Source organism: Piliocolobus tephrosceles, unplaced genomic scaffold (genome assembly GCF_002776525.5).
Source record: "Piliocolobus tephrosceles isolate RC106 unplaced genomic scaffold, ASM277652v3 unscaffolded_40943, whole genome shotgun sequence".
NCBI classification, from domain to species: Eukaryota; Metazoa; Chordata; class Mammalia; order Primates; family Cercopithecidae; genus Piliocolobus; species Piliocolobus tephrosceles.
Window position 1 is genome coordinate 1 of NW_022325358.1, and position 6,819 is coordinate 6,819.

Consider the following 6,819-nt stretch of genomic DNA (forward strand, 5'->3'; position numbering starts at 1 on the left):
GGACCTCCCCCAGCCCTCAGCTCTGCCTCCCTCCATGATGGCTCCACGGTCGGTCAGGCTCCCCTTGGCATCTTCATCTGCATCCGACAGAGGTGGCTTCTCCAAGGCAAAGCAAAGGCTGTTACCAGAGTTGGGGAGGAAGCTGGTGCAGGAACCAGTGCCCCTGGTGGACAGGAGGGAGATTTTCCTGAGATGCAAAAGGCAGACTGAAGGGCACAGGCTGCCGTGGCCCAGAGTGGTAAAGCCCTCGCCGTCTGGTCTGCCTGGCCTGTGGGGACCCTCCTGGGCCTCAGTGCCCCCTCTGCAGCAGAGCCCACCCACCAGGGCCCACTGATCCCCATTCCCAGGGGTGCAGGGCTCCTCTGCTGGAAGAGGGTTCTGGGCCAGTTTGTCTCTGGGGCACTGGGGAGGGCAGGTGCTGCTCCACCCACCCCGCTTCCCCGCAGAGATTCCCTGGAGCTCAGCTCAGGTGAGTTTCCGCCTCACGAATGAGGGGTCAGGTTCTCCATGGAGACGGCGCTGGGGGATGCTGTGCAGCCGCTGAAACAGAGGCCCAGGAGGGTTATTTTATTGTCGTGAAGAGCCGTTTAGAAAACACCATGCCGTGAGAAAGTCTGGCTTAAGAATAACCTGGGGCCAGGCACGGTGACTCACGCCTGTAATCCCAGCACTTTGGGAGGCCGAGGCAGGCAGATCATGAGGTCAGGAGATGGAGACCATCCTGGCTAACACAGTGAAACCCCGTCTCTACTAAAAATACAAAACATTAGCCAGGCATGGTGGTGGGCGCCTGTAGTCCCAGCTACTCGGGAGGCTGAGGCAGGAGAATGACGTGAACCGGGAGGTGGAGCTTGCAGTGAGCCGAGATTGAGCCACTGCACTCCAGCTGGGGCGACAGAGTGAGACTCCGTCTCAAGAAAAAAAAAAAAAAGAATAACCTGGACGTGGTGGTTACATTTTTTTGTTAACAAAGAAAGATGTATCACTTGTCTGTATTTGTGCAACTTGGGAAAGATTTGGCCATAGAGGAGAACATTTTTCTTTTTATTTAATCCTTATGTACATTCTCTAAATTTCCTCCAATGATGAGTTGTGCTTAGAATAGGAAAATGTTGGGAAAGTTAATTTAAAAAGGAGAAATTGCAGGGCAGGCGGCCCCTCTCTGTGGGAGCAGGGCTTTTTCTAGAGATGCCAGAGGGGCCGTGTCGGGCTGGGGGCCTTGACCCGGGGGGAAGGTGGGGCTCCTGGGGCTGGGACTGGGGATGCCTCTCCAGGCGTGGCATCTCAGGACAGGAACAGAACTGACCCAGGTTCCTGAAGGAGAAATCAGGCGCCTGGGATACCCAGGGAATTAAGCACCAGAAGACAGCCAGGGAGGGACAGATGCTGTGCAGGAGAGAGCCAAGCCCAGGAGAGGAGCCCGCACCACCCCACACTAGCCACCCACCACTGCCCTTGTCTCCCTGTCCGGGGAAGAAATGAGGAAGAAATGAGAGCCTCGCTCTGGCCTCCCAGGCGCAGGGGCCTCAGAGGTGGGGGCTGTTTCCTGCTACCCCGAGTGCAAACACTGGGCCTGCCCTGCCCCTGCCTGTACCCCCAATGTGTCCAGTCGCTCAATTCTTTTATCTTTTACACTTAAAAACTTAAATATCATTCACATACCATAGAATTCACCATCTCAAATGCACAAGTTAGTATTTCTAGTATATTCCTAAGTTTATGCAATATTCACCACTATCTAATTCCAGAGTATTTTCATCACTACCTGATATGGTTGGGCTCTGTGTCCCCACCCAAATCTCATCTTGACTTGTAATCCCCGTAATACCCACATGTCACAGGAGGGACCCAGTGGGAGGTGACTGAGTCACGGGGTGGTTTCCCCCATGCCATTCTCGTGATAATGAGTGAGCCTCTGATGGTTTTATAAGCATCGCATTTCCCCTGCTGGCACTCATTCTCTCTCCTGCAGCCCTGTGCAGAGGTACATTCCGCCATGATTGTAAGTTTCCTGAGGCCTCCACAGCAATGTGGAACTGAGTCAACTAAATCCCTTTCCCTTATAAATTACCTAGTCTCAGGGATTTCCTTATGGCAGTGTGAGAACAGACAAGTACCTGACCCCACCCTCAAAATTACACACACCTTCCAGGTCACTCCCCATTGTCTATCCCTCACCTCCAGCTCCTGGCAACCATGAACCTGCTTTCTGTCTCTGTAGCGCTGGCTGCTCTGGACGTTTTCTATGAATGGGATCATAAAACACATGGCCATGGAGTGTGGCTTCTTTCTTTTGGTATCATGTTTTTGAGGTGCAGCCACATGGTGGCCTGTGTCAGTGCTTCATTCCCTTCATGGCTGAGGACACAGTCACGTTCCATGGTGTGACCACACCATGCTTTGTTTATTCATTCATCTTTCAATGGACATTGGGGTTCCCAGTTTTTGGGTGCTGTGAATAATGCTGCTATGAACATTCTCATACTAGTGTTTGTGTGAACCTATGTCTGCAATTCCCTTGTGTATAAATACATAGGAGTGGAATAGCCTGGTCAGATGGTAGCTCTGTTTAATTTTTTAAGGAACTGCCAAACTGTTTCTACATTGGCTGCACCATGGTACTCTCCCGTCAGCAATCTATGAGAAATGCAGTTTCTCCACATCTTCACTGCACTTGTCATTTCTGTTTGTTTTTTATTATAGCCATCGGTGTGAGTAGAAAGTGGTATCTCCATAGTGAGTAGCTGCTGAGTATCTTTTCACATACTCATTGGTCATTTGTGTATCTTCTTTGGACAAAGGTCTCTTCGAATCCTTTGCCTACTGTTTAATTTGGTTATTTTTCTTTATGTTGTTGAGTTCTAAGAATTTTTACATATTCTGGATACTTGTCCCAGATGTATGATTTGCAAATATTTCACTCATTCTCTGGGTTTTCTTCTCACTTTCTTGATCATGAACTTTAACGCACAAAAGTTTTAAATTTTGACGAAATTCAATTGACGTATTTTTTTCCTGTGGTTGTATGTGCTTCTGATAGCACATCTAAGACAGTGCTACCTAATCTAAGACCATGAAAATTTACACTTATTTTTTATAAGAGTTTTATACTTTTAGCTATTACACTTAGGTCTTTGATGCGTTTTGTGTTTGTTTTAGTCTAAATCTCTGACATGAGTAAAGCAGGACTCACCTGAGAGCAGGTGCTCTCAGATCCCTGCCAATCCACTTCCGGCCAAAAGAGCCTCCGGGACAGGTCCAGCAGTGCCAGGAAGCTGAGGAGGAGGGTCATCGTGATCACAAGGTCTGGAGATGGGAGGGCAGGGGTGTGTGTGTGTGTGTGTGTGTGACTGTGTGACTGTGTGTGTGTGTATCTGTGTGTGTCCCTCTTGCAGCTTCTTAGTGTACCTGCAAATGCCCTGAAGAGCAGCCCGCATGCCTGTCCTGGGCCTGTGGCCCTGATGCCCTCCCATCCATGCCCTGCCCTTCCTGCTGTGCTGTGAATTTGTGGGGGCTGGGGGAGCAGAACCCTAGAACTGGGCTTCCCACAGCCCTGGTCAGCTGGCTTCAGGCTGGGTTCAGACAGCAAGAGGCCCCGGTGGGCGATGGGGCCAGAGAGGACCTGGGGTATTTCCCCACCCTACTCCAGAGACTTCCACATTCTAGAGCAGGGCTAGAAGCTGACACAGTCCCCACAGCCAAGTACCCCAGTCCCCTTTCTGCACCCCCTGCAAAGGAGAATGAATGTATTTTCTCAAAGTCATGGTTAATTCCCTCTTGTTTCTGCAAAGCCCCCACACCCACACCCACACCTTCTACTGCGTTACTTTGAACTTGAGTGAGTTTTCCTAGAATTGACTAAAATTATGTTATCTGCATCAGTCAGAATATTGGGGCAAAAGAGAGAATAACTTCAGTTACATAAAAGTAATTGCATTTGGCACGACTGAGCTTATGAATTCTGAAATGTGAGCCCTCCACAGCCAACCCGAGAAGCTGCTGTTGGGATGTTTGTCACGGTGCAATCTGTCCTCGTTCAGCCCAGCCTCACCCCTCACCATCCCCTAACCAATGGACATGCAGGGCACTGGGCCCAAGGACAGCCTGCTCTAAGTGCGAGTCCAGGGAGAAGGCCTCCCTCAGGAACCCAGAGCAAAAAGAGGTCAGCATGGTGCCATGTCTACAGCGTGGCCACTGCTCGGCCCACTGATTAGGGGACAACTTCCCCCACTCAGCCTCCCATACCCTCCAGGTCTCCTGCAGACGTAGGAACAGAGCCAGGCCAGCTCTGGCCCACGGGCTTGAGTGGTGACAGCTGGGGCTCCTGGTCCACACCCCACGCCATCCCGGCAGCTCGGGGGTTGCTGGCAGAAGGGAGGACACAGGACTGAAGGGGCTGTAGCCACTGTTCAGCCACACGAGCCTGGGGGAGAAAGGCAGCCCCCCCCAGCATGGGTGTATTCTCTCCTCTGCAAGAGGACTGGGCTGCCTTTTTCTGCTGGACCGAGGGTCTCCAGCTCTGAGAACCCTGAGGCCGCCTTTCCAGAGAGAGTGAGAAGGCAGCTGCCAGCTCCCCTACCCACCTGCCCACATGCCCACGGCCCCATCCCGCACACTCCTCCCTAGGGAGAGCCAGTCACCCTCCCACACCAGCCCTCCTGCCTCTGCTCTTCCCAACACCATTTTCCTCTTCTTTGGGGAAAGTCTGCCCTCACCCTGTGTATTGGGCCAGGCTTCGCTGGGTCAGCACACAAACACCTAAAACTCAACACTCGTTTCTCTTTCACGGGAATGTGGAGTGGTCATGGCAGTTCACAGGAAGACTCTGCTCCATGCAGTCACTCAAGGACCCAGGCTGGTGGCTGCTCAGCTACCATCAACATGTGGCTTCCAGGGTCATCTGGGTGTCACCATCCCAGTCAACAGGAAGAAGGGGGTCATGTCAGGGGACCATGGGAAGTTTAGGGCCCAGGCCTGGACGTGATGCACATGGCTTCTGCCCACACTCGCCTGCATACAGGTGGTTACCTGACTATGCTCACTGCAAGGCAGACTGAGAAATGGAGTCAGCTCTGGTCCCAGGAGGGAAAATGGACTTGGGGGATAGCCAGCCACCTCTGCCCAAGTGTCTTCTCATCAGGGAGCTTCACAAACCTCCTTGAGGTCACCTGTTGGTTTCCAGGTCTCTATGCCTGTGTGCCACGTGTTCCCATGTCTTCAACAGGAAATCGGAAAATTCAGAAAACTGCTCAGAGATCTCAGGTACCAAGAACCCCAGGCCTCTGCATGAGTTCAGTGTGGACTTTTCTAGCTGAGAATCTCATTGATGAGATTCGCCGTTTGGGAGCCAAATGAGTGCGTTGAGGGCATGGACTGAATTCTTCATGTTTTTCTTGATAGTTGAGTCTCAGGCTGGCACTCACCAGTGTGGATACCACTTTATGGTACAGGAAGTTCAGGACTTGAATCTGCTATTGGGAAATGCAGTCTCCTCTGCGTGGGTGAGGTTTCTGCACAGACTCGGGCGTGTGGGTGGAAGGATGTTAAGTGCCCAGAGCTCTCTAGAAATGGAAGCAGCAGAAGCCATCGTTCACAGCACAGTTTTAAAAATTGCGTTTCTTCCTCCCAGTGCCCTTGCTCAGGATGAGCACTGGGTGGAGATGTCTCCTTGGTGGAGTGAGAATCTCCTGGAGGCCTGCTTTCTCTGCTCTCCGACGGAGGGCAGCTGGGCCCGGTCGTTGAGGGGTGATTTTCTGCCCAGCACTGACAGTCCCTCTGGAGGGAGGACTGAGCTGAGACCCTCCGAAGTCATGGTGTTGCGGGTGACAAGGGAGGGCAGGCTCCAGAGCTGCTGCACAAGCTTCTGGCCAGGTGTCTCCTGAGCATTTGTTAAAGTTACAGAGCCCTCGTCATGATCCTGGGATGGAAAGTGATGCTCCTCCACTCCTCCATTTGTAGGTGTTGTGCAGTGACTTTATTACAGGCGCTGCTGAAGGGGAGTGGAGGGCACTGAGATTGGAGCAGATGGAGATAGGAGCAGGGTCTGCCCAGTTCATTTCCAGCACAAATCACTGCTTTTCCAAGAATAAGTGTTAAATCCTGACAACAAACTCTCCTGGAGACTCATCCCTCCTATTAAAGGCACTGACAAGTTCTGCAGTAAAAAAAGTAATGCATTCACTTTGCTAATCCACTGCTTGTAAAAAATGAAAAAAATTATCACAGAATACTATTTTCATGCAATGTCTTAATATTCTATAGAATTAATGTGTGCAGGAGACACTGTGAAAAAGGCAGGCCTCTAAAATGAAGACAAAACTCCTGAGACTGGCAATCAAGGCCTTCAAAAGTTTGATTCCCCTCCTTATGGTCAACACCAACACAGTGACTATATTTGCCACACACTGTTCTAAAGCTTTGCTATGTTAACTCATTTACTCTTCACCATAAGCGAATGAGGTTTGATGATGATGCTTCTCACTTTAGAGATGAAGATGGTAATACTCAGAGTTCCCAAGATGCGCTGAGCAAGGAGGCCCAGGTCTGGGAACCCTGGGACAAATTCTCCAGTAGCAAATGTCTCTGAAATCCCAGCAGCAGCACAAAACCTCAGTTCTTTCTCACCCACCCTCTGTGAGCACAGTGGGCTGGGGCTCAGCTCAGCTCCAGAGTCACTTGGGGCCCTGATGACCAAGGCTCCGCTCCTCATGCCACACTCAAGAGAGCATGTGGCCCCTTAGGGCAGCAGGAAATACGCAGCTGGAGGGGCCTAGGGGGGCTTTTCTCCACCTCAGCCAGGTGTCACCAGGTCCCTCCTGC

The 6,819-nt window shown here is 51.4% G+C and overlaps 1 long non-coding RNA gene across 1 annotated transcript; it reads right to left on the reverse strand.

Annotated features, from left to right (window-relative positions):
• Nucleotides 1–2,552: 2,552 nt before the first annotated feature.
• Nucleotides 2,553–6,156, reverse strand: LOC113223349. The gene is made up of 2 exons (XR_003308707.1): nucleotides 5,029–6,156; nucleotides 2,553–3,275 (listed from the first exon to the last, which is right to left on the reverse strand). It is a non-coding gene; the product is annotated as an uncharacterized LOC113223349 (long non-coding RNA).
• Between the last annotated feature and the right edge of the window lie 663 nt (nucleotides 6,157–6,819).